Genomic DNA, 13,156 nt, shown 5'->3' on the forward strand with positions numbered 1-13,156 from the left:
TTTTTTTTTTTTTTAAGATTTTATTTATTTGACAGAGAGAGACACAGCAAGAGAAGGAACACAAGCAGGGGCAGTGGGAGAGGGAAAAGCAGGCTTACTGCAGAGCAGGGAGCCCGACGCAGGGCTCGATCCCAGGACCCTGGGACCATGACCTGAGCCTAAGGCAGAATCAACGACTAAGCCACCCAGGCGCCCCAAGAGGAAGTTAATTAAGGGGCAGGGAGAGAATGGGCAGGACTCCCTTGGGAAGTCCTGATAGAGAAAACAGTGGGAACAGATGCTGGAGACAAGAGAATCATGGCGTTTTCAAGGGCCTGAGTGTTGTCACTGAAGCTGCATGGAGCGTAGCGGGGTAGATTTCTGTGCCAGACTCCTCCTAACCAGTGCGGTTATTCTGTGGTTTAAAGTGAAAGACAGACAAGACTAGCCAGCGCAAAGTGCTTTGTAAATTAGAAATCACTATGTGAATGTGAAGATTTGTGGGAGTTTTGCTGGTTTCCTGTTTTAAAAGTCTCTAACATTTCCCCCAAAACCATTCTTAAAGTCTTAGCATAGAGTGCAATCTTTTCATGGCATGAAATTGGGGTTTACGGAGAAGCTTCTGTTTCATCATTGACAGAGCTGGAGACAATCCTCAATAGAAGTTAGCTTAACTCCTGGGGTGAAAAGGCGCTTCAGTGCATTAAATACGCAGCCCCTGGCTGTTTCTAAAGAAGCCACCCTCTGACTGACTATATGCATTCATAGTTTGATTAATCATAAGTGTGTGCTTCTTAGCTGAAGAGGGGATGAGACAGAGAAACCCAGGCCGTCTCCCAGGACAGAGAATAGAGGAGGATTGTCCTCACTGCAAAGCAGAGGAAGAAGGGGAGGGAAACCTGTCAGCTGGTGACTGATAGGTTGGGTAGCTGGGTGGTCCTGTGACAAAATATAACCAATTCCTATGTGGGGGTCCTGCCTACCTTCCTTCCAGGTTTGCTCCCTAAGGAGGACTAGACCACGCTCTCTCGCCATAGCGGGGGATGGGGATGGGGACCCAGCTCCTTCCTGATCAAAACTATTTTCTTTCACTCAGGACACCTGAGAACAATTGCCTGCTGAATACACGTTCCACATGGGTGTGGAGAAGCTCTTTAAGACCCCTGACGTGATGGCATGGCTGGTTGAGGAGTCCACTGTCAGGTACTCTTTGAAATGTTTAATGTTGCTTAGAAAGCTAGTTATCTCTTGATTAACTCAGCTCTCAAAGAAAGGTAGCCCTGGGCCAGGAGACATGTGTCAGCGAGGGGCTGTCACCCCTGTTCTGCCGCTATAGTTCGTTAGTCACCAGGCAGGCAGTTTATCAGACACTTAGAACCTCAGGATCCAGATCTGAGAAACGTTCGACTAGAACATTCCCTTCCAAGTCTAAACATAAATTCCTCATTTCGAGTGTTTAACTGCAAGTTTAAACGAAAATGAAACAAGGTCCTTACTCTAGTCTGCAATCTCGGTTCCTTCACACACCACCTTTCTAATGAGGATGGACACAACCCAGTAGGATTTCTGCCCGGTCACAAAGTCCCGTAGTCCTGATGTGGCACAAACATACCCTAATCCAGGGTCCAGTGCTGTGACTGTCTCGTGAAAAGTGCCAGATAGATGTAGAAGTCTCTTAGTACAGCAGGACAAGCAGCTGTTTGATCTGCCCATAAGGAGTGAAGGTGAGGACATTGGGGGCGGTGGGGGGCGGGTACAGTTAAGTCCAGGGGCGCCATGTGGTGAGGCTGACCCCTGGTGCCAGTGGCATCCCCATACTACACCACTCCCCCCTACCTGCATTCTGCCTACCTGCGTTCTGCCTCCCTCCCTGGGTTCACAACCCACCTCATCCATTTTATCCTCTCTGCATTTTTCTCCCTACCACCTTATATTACTGCTTCTTCCAAGCCCCTTGTTAGAAAGAGGTGGTCAGGCACACATGGGGGGCTCAGGTGGTTAAGCGCTGGACTCCTGATTTTGGCTCAGGTCATGATCTCAGCGTCATGGGGTTGAGCCCCACGTTGGGCTCTGTGCTACAGATAAGCCTGCTTAAGATTCTCTCTCTCCCTCTCCCTCTGCCCCTTCCCACCTCATGCAGTCTCTCTCTCTCTCTTAAAAAAAAATAAAAAAGAGGTGGTCAGAGAAGAGAGGGGACCACAGTCATTGTAAGTAACATGGTTTGAACCTATGCTCAGTTCATGGACCGCTAACCCTACTCAGTGCACAGATGTCCATTGAGCAGTGCTTGAAGGACAAAAAAAAAAAAAAGGCCATTATAAGGTCATTGATACTGGAATTAAGTTGCTGGAATCAGGGGGCATGCAATATAATTTTTAAAGTTTCTGATATCATAAGGTCATTGAAAAGGCTTAATAATTATAGAGGGGTGCAAGAATGACAGAGCTGTACCAATGAAGCTGGCAATTTTGCATTTTTGCCATTTATCAGGTTAGACAGTCTTCTTCATTCATTCATTCATTCAACAGCCCTATGTAGATCATATTCAATGTGTCAAGTAATGCGCTGGGAGTCTGGAGACGAAAGACATTGGCTTTTAGAGGAGTACAGACACGCTAAGTATGCATCACACACCCTACTCCTCCTTTCCTGCTTCTGGCAGACCTCATGCGTCATTTACATACAGCATACTTACCCTCAGAAGCCATCTCAGCAATAGTGCAACTGATTCCAGTTTTTAGAGTTGGCTTAAGTGGTAAACACTTTTGTCTAGTGTCACTGCAGAAATACTCACGAATGTATCACTGAGCTTCTACGCTACATTTAAAGTCTGCTTGATGCCCAGGTTCTGCTACATGGATACACGCACCAAGAAATGGTAAGTTTCCCTACAGTTTTATACTCAGCATTCCAGGTGGCTTTCTGCCCCAGATGCCCAGTTTCTGATATTTCTAGCACTCTGCAAATTGGGTAGCGTGCAAATGATTTTAGGAGTTGCAAGGATATTAAAGACAAGCTTTTTACTCCCCAGAGAAGGATTGCGATCTCTGCATTCTGGCATGTCTCCAGTGAGAATTTATGGAGTGCTTACTCTGTGCCGCTGCTCTGTTGGACTGAAGTTTTTAGAACAATGAGAAACCATTTTTGACCTCAGAGTAGTGGAGGAGATGGATAAGACAATAAATACCGATCACAATAAAGCAAGCATAGAGAGATGTACAAAGCTCTAAGAGAATCCAGGGGAGAATATGATTAATTCTTCCAGGGAGCATCATAAAATGTGTGAAAGGGAGGGACATCTGCCCTGGATCTTGAAGGGTAAGTGCAGTGCAGGAGGCTGATAAGATGAAAATGAGCTTTCTAACAAAAGAAAGAGTAAGGGAGCCAAATACACTGAGGTTTGGAAAAAACATCATGCAAAACAAGGCTGATAGAAAAGTTTGGGCCCAGATCCTGAACAGACTTGATTACCAGGTTCATGGTACTAGAAATGAAAAAGCAAATATTACTCCTGACTTGTTTATTCACATTATTTCCAGTTTGTGTATTTTCCAGGCTGACTAAATGTGGACAAGCCAAGGAACGATTGGTTCCTGCCACTAAATGAGCCAGTTCATCAACATGGGAAATCTGTTATAACATTCCAGAAGGAAAAAAGAAGAGAAGGGAGGGAGGAAGGAAAAAATGAAGGAAAGAAGGAAGGAAGGAAGGAAGGAAGAGGGAGGGAAGGTAGGAAGGAAGGAAGGGTGGAAGGAAGGGGGGAGGGAGGGAAGGAAGGAAGGAAGGAGGGGAAGGGGACAGTGAGGGAGGGAGGGAGGAAGGAAGAAACTTAGGAAAGAAGGAGGTTAGGAAGGAAGGAGGAGGAAGGGAGAGAAAGAGGGAGGGAGAGAGAGAGACCAGTTACAACTGAAAGAAAAGAAGGAAGAGGAGAAAATAAAGAGGGAAATAAAAAGTAAGAAATCATTTGGGTCCACTGCCAACAAGAGTTAGGAAAGCTGATTTCTTAAGATAAACTGAAGTAAAACAAAATATGCTCCATATGTTGAAACTGTATACTTAGTTTGAGATAAACAAAAACATGTTTGGAGAATAGCTGCCATAATTAAAAAGAAATTAAAAGAAAGAAAGAAAAACCATCTGGGGATAGATACATATTTAAACACATGCACACACACACACACACACACACACAGTGATTTCAAAACTTGAATTTTTTTTTCTTTTTTCTTTAAGTAAATTCTCCTTGCAAAAGGGCATTGCAACAGTCTTTACCCAAAGCACCTCCTGTTCCATGTCGGCTGTACAGGGCTGCTCAGCATTGCTCAAACGTCAGAAGATCTTTCCAAATCCTGTCCTTTGCTTCTGCTTTCTTCTCTGCTGTGGATGCCCATCCTCCCTTTTCCCTCTGGACAACCTCAACTTACCCCTGAGCACCCAAGTGAAGTGTCACCTGCCCCCAGCAGTGTACCAGACACACAGCAAAGTTGAAAATGGCTTGTTCACCTGTGAACTTTATGCTTCTGTGTCAGTTTCCTGGGGCTGTTGTAACAAAGTACCACAAACTAGGTGGCTTAAAACAATAGTTTATTGTTTCAAAGTTCTGGAAGCTAGCAGTCCAACATCGGAGAGCTGAAATTGGTTCTTTCTTAGGGTTCTGAGGGAGACTCTCTTCCCTATCTTTTTCCTAGGTTCTAATAATGGCTGGCAATCCTTGGTGTTCTTTGGGCTGTGAGTGCATCACTCCAGTCTCTCCTCCATCTTCACATGGTGCTCTCTCTCCCTGTGTCTTGTCTTCATGCAGCCATCTTCTTATAAGGGCACAGTCATGTGGGATTAGGGCCCCACCCTACTCCAGTCTGACCCCATGTTAACAAGTCACATCAGCAACCACCTCATTTCCAAATAAAGTCATTTTCTGAGGTACTGGGAGTGGGCACTTGAACATATCTTTTTAGGGACACAATTCAGCCCATAACAACATGCCTGTAATGTAGACTGGTTTCACTGAAGGAGTCAGGTATGTTCATGTCTGTGTCCCCCATCCACAGAGAAGATGATGAGAAACTCCATTTCAAAGATTACACATATTCTTTTAACCTTGTGTTTCTAAGGCTGAGCATAATAAATGTGGTAAATGGTTCAAATTGAATTAAATATGGAAAGTTATGGACAGAGGGGTTCTGATTAAAGCTAAAAGGAGGTTAGGAGACAATTAGGTCTACACTTGAGGGGAAACACAGAGCACATGGTACCATCTTTGTCATGACAGTTTCCAGACAGGGATTTCTTCTGCTATAGTGGGCAGGGTGGTAGAGGAGACTCCTTGCCTGGAATAACCTAATGGGATGAGCATCTGAGAATACAATACCCATGTTCGAATGTCGTTCTGTTGAGGTAGTATATAGAGTGTTGATGCTGTCACTTCTCCCCTGTTTGCTTCCGTTTATCCTCAAAAGATGAGAATTAGACAAGAAGGGGAGTAATATTAAAACTTAAAGAGGCATAAGAACTCTTTTTTCAAATGAAATCTTGCCCAAAGCCCCAACTTAAATAGTAGATCTATATGAATCTGTCAAAGATCGGTGAAGAAAGTAAGCCTGCAATGCCACTGACCGAGTCATCCCCAAGGATTCTCCGCAGGAAGTTCTAAAGAATTCTGGAAACATAGATTTAAAACCACTTTGCAGATGAAAGTCCAGGTTTGGTATGTAGTCATAAACACGGAGGGTCATAGAGGAAGGGGGTGGGGGAGAAGGAGAAGAAGGAGGAGGGGGAGGAAGAGGAGAAGAGAAGGAGGATGAGGAGGGGGAAGAGGAAGTGGAGGAGGAAGAAAAGGAGGGGAAGGAGGGAGACGGGGGAGGGTAAGGGGAGGGGGAGGGGAGGGATGAAAAAGTCTATTAGAAAATAAAAGTTGCTAGGGAGGAGATGGCAAAGAGGGATATAGATCTTAGGCTCAAATCTTTCTGTGGCCATAGACAGGTATTTCAAAATGGTCTCCCAATTTTATCTTTGCTGTCATGTGGTCAATTCTACAATCAGTTGGCCATTTTTACAAGGACATTGTTGGTTTTAACCATATCATAACTATATGATCACAAACGTATGTGATTGTAACGTAGTCTGAAGGAGAGACAGAGACTGTGGAAGACTCCATGCAAATTTCAACTAATGCATCACAAGGATCTGTCCTACTCAAGTTAGCAATACCTAAAACACAGCTTTATCATAAGTACTGTTTAGCATATTTTGCTCCAGCAGTCATGAGTTGGTTATATTTCCCAGGGCACACATTTTGTTGCGGGCGTCTGTTCCTTGGTGAATGCTGATCCTTCCTTCTGACATGCCCATCTCTACCTTCACCCCCTATTCTTCCTTCCAAATGTAACTTAAACTTAACATTCTTCAGGAAACCTCTCGACACTTGGGTCCAATCAACCTCACTCTCCTCCACGTGCCTCTGTGCTTCCTCTGTATCTTGTATGAAATGATACACTGAAGTGTAAGCTCTTTATTCAACTGCTGCTTATTTTCAAATAATGAGTTCTTTTGGAGCTCTTTCTTTGTGTCTTTACTCCCCAGTACTTGTTCACCGTGCCTGGCCCATGATAGGTATTATAAATGTTTGCTGAATTCACTAATGAATAGGTGAGTTTATTTCAAACTGTCTTGAAGTTTTCAGGTAATCTTGCAAAAGCATCAAGGTGAGAGTAAGCATAATTTGAATGTCAGTATTCTATTTAACTTGTATAAGAGAAATGCTGTAGTCAAATCTCTGGTGGCTTTGTATTCCTGATTCAACCCAGTCATGAAGAGGGAACACACAAAATGGACATTTTTTTTTTTCAAACATCTTGGAAATTAGCCCAAGAGCCAAATGTTTTATTTTAATGGTATGTTTCTTCTCTCATACCACAACTAGTAAACATTTCAGATCACACATACACACAATGTTTGTTTGTATTTACTATAATTCCCTATGCAACTCCAGATGCTTGGACCATTTAGGCATCTAATACATGTTTGATGAATTAAGGAATAAATGAAAGAACACTTGAATAAAATGAGCTAAGATTCTGACATCCATTAGCAAGCTGTTACCAGTTTTCATCTGCCTTGTTGAGTGGAGTCCATCCATTTGGAGAGAGGGAATGGAAAAATGTGCTACAAATAACCAATGTGTTCAATGACTTTGAATCAATATTTAAAACATAATCACCTGTAAAACATTTGGTACACCAGGAGGTCCTGACTCCAGGTCTGTACCAACATTGCCATGTGAGATTAACTTTTGGCCAGTAAGATTGTGCTTGGTCCCTCCCACATTAATGTAATATATTCCGACTTCATGATACACGAACCTGAGTTTCTTCAGGTCCAGTGTAGTCCAAGAAGACTCTGACATGATTATACATGAGGCTGGTTGTACAATATGTGTACATCCCAGGCAGGCTTTTACTTTGCTGTCTTTGTAGGCAGACGTCATCTCAAAGTCTTAATTTAAAGAAATTTTTGTCTCTTTAATTTTCAGGGCAAGTTGTTGGGGGTGGGAGAATCATCTTCCATGCCTCAGGCAATGCACCTCCCGCTCCATACTTATGTCCCACTCTATATTCAAAAGTCTGCGAGTAAGTGCAGAACTTCTTAGAAGAAAGCGTCATTCAGCATTATGTGAATGTGGATCATGTCTCTTAGTGTAGAAGTGGTAAAGTCTCTCACTCAACACCTCAAGTAGTTTATCAAATGTTCCTTCCAACTGTATACCCTGCCCACGAGAGAATGCTGGCCAAGTAAGCCTTCTCCACCTTCTTCCACTCCGCACTACCTTCCTAAATTATTTCCCTGATGAGTGTCAGGGTGACATGCCATGTCTGAGCATATATTTATACAGCAGCTTATAACTCACGGTGCTTCCATCTGCATTACCTGAAGAGAAGCTCACAAGTCTTAAAAGGGCTGGTCAGACTGATTACTAGGGAAATTGAGGCTTAGAACTTTCAAGATTTAGGAAAGGATCAGGGCGCCTGGGTGGCTTAGATGGTTCAGAGTCTGCCTTCAGCTCAGGTCATGATCTCCAGGTCCTGGGATCGAGCCCCATGTCCAGCTCCCAGCGCAGCAGGGAGTCTGCTTCTCCCTCTGCCTCTACTCCCTGCTTGTGCTCTCTCTATCACTCTGTCTCTCTCTCAAATGAATAAATAAAATCTTAAAAAAAAAAAAGATTTAGGAAAGGATAGATAATGAAAATGGGGGCATTGTGCCCTGAACCTGTTTGATTTCTAGATCAAGGCTAATTGATTTCACCACAGTGCTCTAATGAGCATTTAAGAAACGGTTTTGCTGGCTCGTGCATTCTTTCCTTCAGCATATTTACAGAGCATCTACTATTTGCAGGTATTGTCCCTGGTGTTGGTGTTATAATAGTAACAAGTCATAGTCCTTTCCCTCATTGAGTTTATAGCAGGGAAGAAAAAGAGGCAATTGCAATACCAACTAACTACGAAAAGCAAGCAAACAAACACGTTCACTAATTGGAAGGAATCATCTTGACTTCTGCCATTGCTAGGATAATCAAGCAAGGATGACCTTCATCTATGACCTGCAGTCTGCTACTAAGTTGTGTTCTTTGTTTGTTTTCTGGTATAAATCACTGACCAACTGGAGAAAATGTAACACATTAGCTGTAACCTCACTGGACTGCCATCAAGTACAAATTAACCACATAGTAAATAAGTGTCAGGGCCTGGAAGTAAACACTTTACAAGAGAAGGTTGGCTTTTCTGCCTGGAAACTTTCATTTTTATAGGACTTTCAATAACAGAAGAACAGGATGCCTCTGGAGTACCAAAAGTAAGGAAATTTGGATGCTTACCCAAAAATGCACCTCCTGGAATGACTCTTTTTCAAGGCAGCTCCTGATAAAAGAAGCTTCAGTCCTGCCTGCTTCATCAGTGTTGGGTGGAGTTCCTGCACTTCGCCATCCTAACACGTCTGGCTCCTGTCCTGTTGGTAATTCTCAAATCAGGGCAGAAACTCTTTGCAATCATTGTACATATGCAGGGGCATAAGGGAATGGTGGTGAGCACTTCCTCCGAAGGAGAAGGTAAGAAAGAAAAAAAAAATAAAAGTTATTCTTTGGGTTGAGTAGTTGTGGATTACTATTTGTAGTGTTTTATTTTACTTGCGCGGAAGTGAGTCCAGCACAGGAAGGAACAAGCTACTCTTATTGACAAAAGAACATTTCAGACTTTTGTCAGAACTGGAATATGAAGCATGAATGGAAGAATTTTTAAGTGATATGCTAACTAAGAAAGCCACCCAAGAGCAGACTGTTAAAGAAGTGCATTATCCTCTCATTGAACACAAGAAAGATACCCCAGGGGTGTCTGAGAGCCATTGGATCACTCAAGTGGTTGATTCCTCAGATATAAATCCTTCTGTGATTCCAATTTTAGTGTATATGCTGCCGAAGTGAGCACTGCCTTTGTGATTCCAAATGGACACGTGTTTATCTTCACTGGGCTTTTGAGTGGTGTAACTGACGTTCACCAACTTGCCTTTCTTCTGGGCCAAGCGAGTGCATGCAGGACCTGGGCAAGCTGCGGAAAAGCCTAGCTGGGTTGATTTACTGGACTTCTTTGGTCTGATTTTTCTCACAATGATTCGGGCCATTTGTTCTGGAGATAATTTGGCCCTTTGGGGACAGTAGTGACAGTCTCAACTGCAGGAATATATGTTTGATCAACCATACAGTAGAACACTGGAGGCCAAAGCTGACAGTATTGGACTCCAGCTTGCTGCAAAGGTCTCTGTGGGTATAAGGGCCAGTTTGGTGTTTGGGCGGTGGATAGGATTTGCAGATAGCTTCCAGGGTCATCCCAAGTTGCCAGAATGGTTATCCACACACTCTTCTCTTGGAAATGAACCTGAATATTTGAATAGATTCCTATCTCAGGCTCTTAAAATTAGAGAGATCTGTAGTTGCCCATTACCTTCTGGACCAGACTCGATTACTATTCGAATTCAGTGTGAACCATTTTCTTGAAGAATCAGAGAAAGAAGACCTAAATATCACCGTTAAGAAACAGAAAATGGATACCTTTCCCATTCAAAAATAGGAGTAAATACTGTTAACATATATAGTTGAGAAAATGACTGGAAGTTGAATTAAAATTTTTGAGATGCAGGAAATAGGAATGCAGCAATCTATCATTTTTATGTTACTTTTTAAAAAAAAGATAAGTTTGAGGGGCGCCTGGGTGACTCAGTTGGTTAAGCGGCTGCCTTCGGCTCAGGTCATGATCCCAGGGTCCTGGGATTGAATCCCACGTCCGGCTCCCTGCTCAGCAGAGAGCCTCCTTCTCCCTCTCCCTCTGCCTGCTGCTCTGCCTGTTTATGCTCTCTCTATCTCTCTGTCAAATAAATAAATAAAATCTTAAAAAAAGAGAGATGTTTGAAATGAAAACAAAAATGGATATTTGGGGGTCAAATCATGTATATTACCATTATCTAAATACTACTAGATACTTACCTTTCATGAAACACTGGTTATTTTCTTTTAAAATATCTTCAGCGAGGAAAATGTCACTGAATAAATTTAGATTACACATTTTTTTAAAAACCACTAATTGCATCCCTACTGTGTGCAAGTGATTACTCTCAAGACTTGTGGGGAAAAGTAAACCAGAAAGCCATCCATTCTTGCAGAGATCAAGGATGTTACTCAGTGGTTGTGAAAAATCAAACAGCTCAGCCCTTGGCCTCCATGAGGAGTATGCGATAGGCCTGGCACACGGATGGAGGAAAAGCTGAAGATACCTTGGAGTATTGGCTTAATATTTAAGAAAACATTTAAGATTAAGTCCTTTAATCAATTATCAGACCACCTCATTGAAACCATACTACTCCAAGAGACCATATTTATCATTTAATTGGGATTTCTTACCAGAAGCTGTTTTTCCTTATGTCTTTTGTTTGCCAAATTCCTTTTGCATGACTTTTCAATGGATGGTAGCTATTCTCTGTCGATGTGCCGAGAGTGGGAAATATCATTCCTACACCTTTTCTTTATATATATATATATATTTTTTTTTTCTATGTGCAGGAGTAACATGTTTATTTTAGAAATTCTGGATAATATAATGAAAAAGTGAGAATTGGTACCTAAAAAGTCTTCCACAGTAACTGGCCCATTATCTGGTCTATGACTCAAGGGATCTCAGCCCTACAAGAAGCTAAAAAAAGTTTCCTTTTGGCAAGCCAGGAGCAGAAACAAGCTAGGGGATCTCAGAATTCAAAAAAAAAAAAAAAGATGTTTCTGCAGTGTTAGGCAGGCCAGACCAAACCCAGAGAAGTAAACAATATTTATTGGTTCTTGCTATCTATAAGCAAGCTAATAAAGGCAATTAGATATTTCTGGCAGGCAGAAGTTGAAATTATAACCCCCAAGGATATACAGAATCTCCACATAAAGTTTTTTTTTTAGGTCTTAATATAATTTAGGACTATGTTATTAACCACACACTAATAAGTTCTTTGTGTATTAATCAGCAGCTCTTCTTGTGCTCATGTAAATAAACAGGCAAATAAAACACCAAATGAATCATACTGATTCAGAAGATTTGTTAAGTTAATAAATACTGTCAAATCCTTGCCTTAAGGCAAGAACTTGAACGCAAGTGAAACTAATATCTTGCCCTGCCCTCATCAGGAGTCAAGATAACCTTACATACTATATGACAGAGTTAGAGGGGAACCCTTGCATTCTGCATCAAACCAAAACAAAGTAAAGCAAACAAAATAAGCAACACAGAAAGTATCACTATGTCCATCACTAGTCCTCACATAAATGTAACCTTGAGCCCCTTCCTATAAATTTTTGTCTCCCTAATGAAAACAACTTTATCCATTGCAGATATGACAATTAAGCAAAAATAATTGCTGTTTTTTCCTCCATAAGAATAAAATCTATAATCTTTGTAATCCATGTAAGATCTTTTTTTTCCTTTAAATTTTATCTGTATTGAAAGTGTCTGGCATCTTTCATGTTGCAATCACAAAATTAAAACAAGTTTTTAGAAGTGGAAAAGTATTCAAAGATTATGGACCAAAAAAAGTGTCCGGCATAGGACCCCAAGTCATTTATACATTTGTCATATGTTTATTGAGCACCTTCTCTGTACCAGGCACTAGGGATGAATCTGTAAACAAAAAGTGAACAAATCATGGGGCAGTCTAAGGAGATAAAGATGAAGCATGGTGGCATTTCAAAACAGAAGGTTAGGAAACATCTCAGATAAAGTGAATTCTAAACAGAGATGTAAATAAAATGAGCAAGTTAGATGAGCAGAAACATAGGGAGGAGATGTCTAGGCTAGTGAAGGGAACATCCAAATCCCTGAGGACTTTGCCATGTTGAAGGAACAGTATGGAGACCAGCATGGCCAGGCCAGAATGAGCTCAAATTGGTCTACCTCGACATGAGGCCAGACAAGCAAGAAGGGCCAGATCACATAGAGCTCTGCAGGTCATGGACATGGTTTTAGATTTTCTTCAACTGTAGCAAGCCACACATGCCAGCGCTAGTGCTTTTTTCCAATGATGACAAAGTGATTCGTTAATTAATGCCCCAGCTTGCTCAGGCCTTGGTAAACTCTGAAGTATATTCTACATACTCTTCCCAAGTGTCCTCGCAGGATTGAATTCCAGTTGTCCACAGTGACAAATGGCTACGTAACTCACCTTATTGTGGTTTCTTTCTTTTTTTTTTTTTCTTTTTATTTTTTTTATGTTGTTAGTCACCATACAGTACATCATTAGTTTTTGATGTAGGGTTCCATGATTCATTGTTTGCATATAACACCCAGTGCTCCATGCAATACGTGCCCTCCTTAATACCCATCACTGGGCTAACCCATTCCCCCCACGCCCCTCCCCTCTAAAACCCTCAGTTTGTTTCTCAGAGTCCATAGTCTCTCATGGTTCTTCTCCCCCTCCAATTCCCCCCTTTCATTTTTCCCTTCCTTCTCCTAATGTCCTCCATGCTATTCCTTATGTTCCACAAATAAGTGAAACCGTATGATAATTGACTTTCAGTGCTTGACTTATTTCACTTAGTATAATCGCCTCCAGTCCCATCCATGTTAATGCAAAAGTTGGGTATTCATCCTTTCTGATGGCTGAG

At 41.9% G+C, this 13,156-nt stretch overlaps 1 pseudogene; it reads left to right on the forward strand.

The window, feature by feature from the left end:
* Nucleotides 1–8,470: 8,470 nt before the first annotated feature.
* Nucleotides 8,471–10,139, forward strand: LOC102740597 (metalloendopeptidase OMA1, mitochondrial-like; annotated as a pseudogene).
* The last annotated feature ends 3,017 nt before the right edge of the window (nt 10,140–13,156 follow it).

Source organism: Leptonychotes weddellii, unplaced genomic scaffold, assembly GCF_054177405.1.
Source record: "Leptonychotes weddellii isolate Sample4059 unplaced genomic scaffold, ASM5417740v2 HiC_scaffold_2773, whole genome shotgun sequence".
In the NCBI taxonomy this organism is placed as follows: Eukaryota; Metazoa; Chordata; class Mammalia; order Carnivora; family Phocidae; genus Leptonychotes; species Leptonychotes weddellii.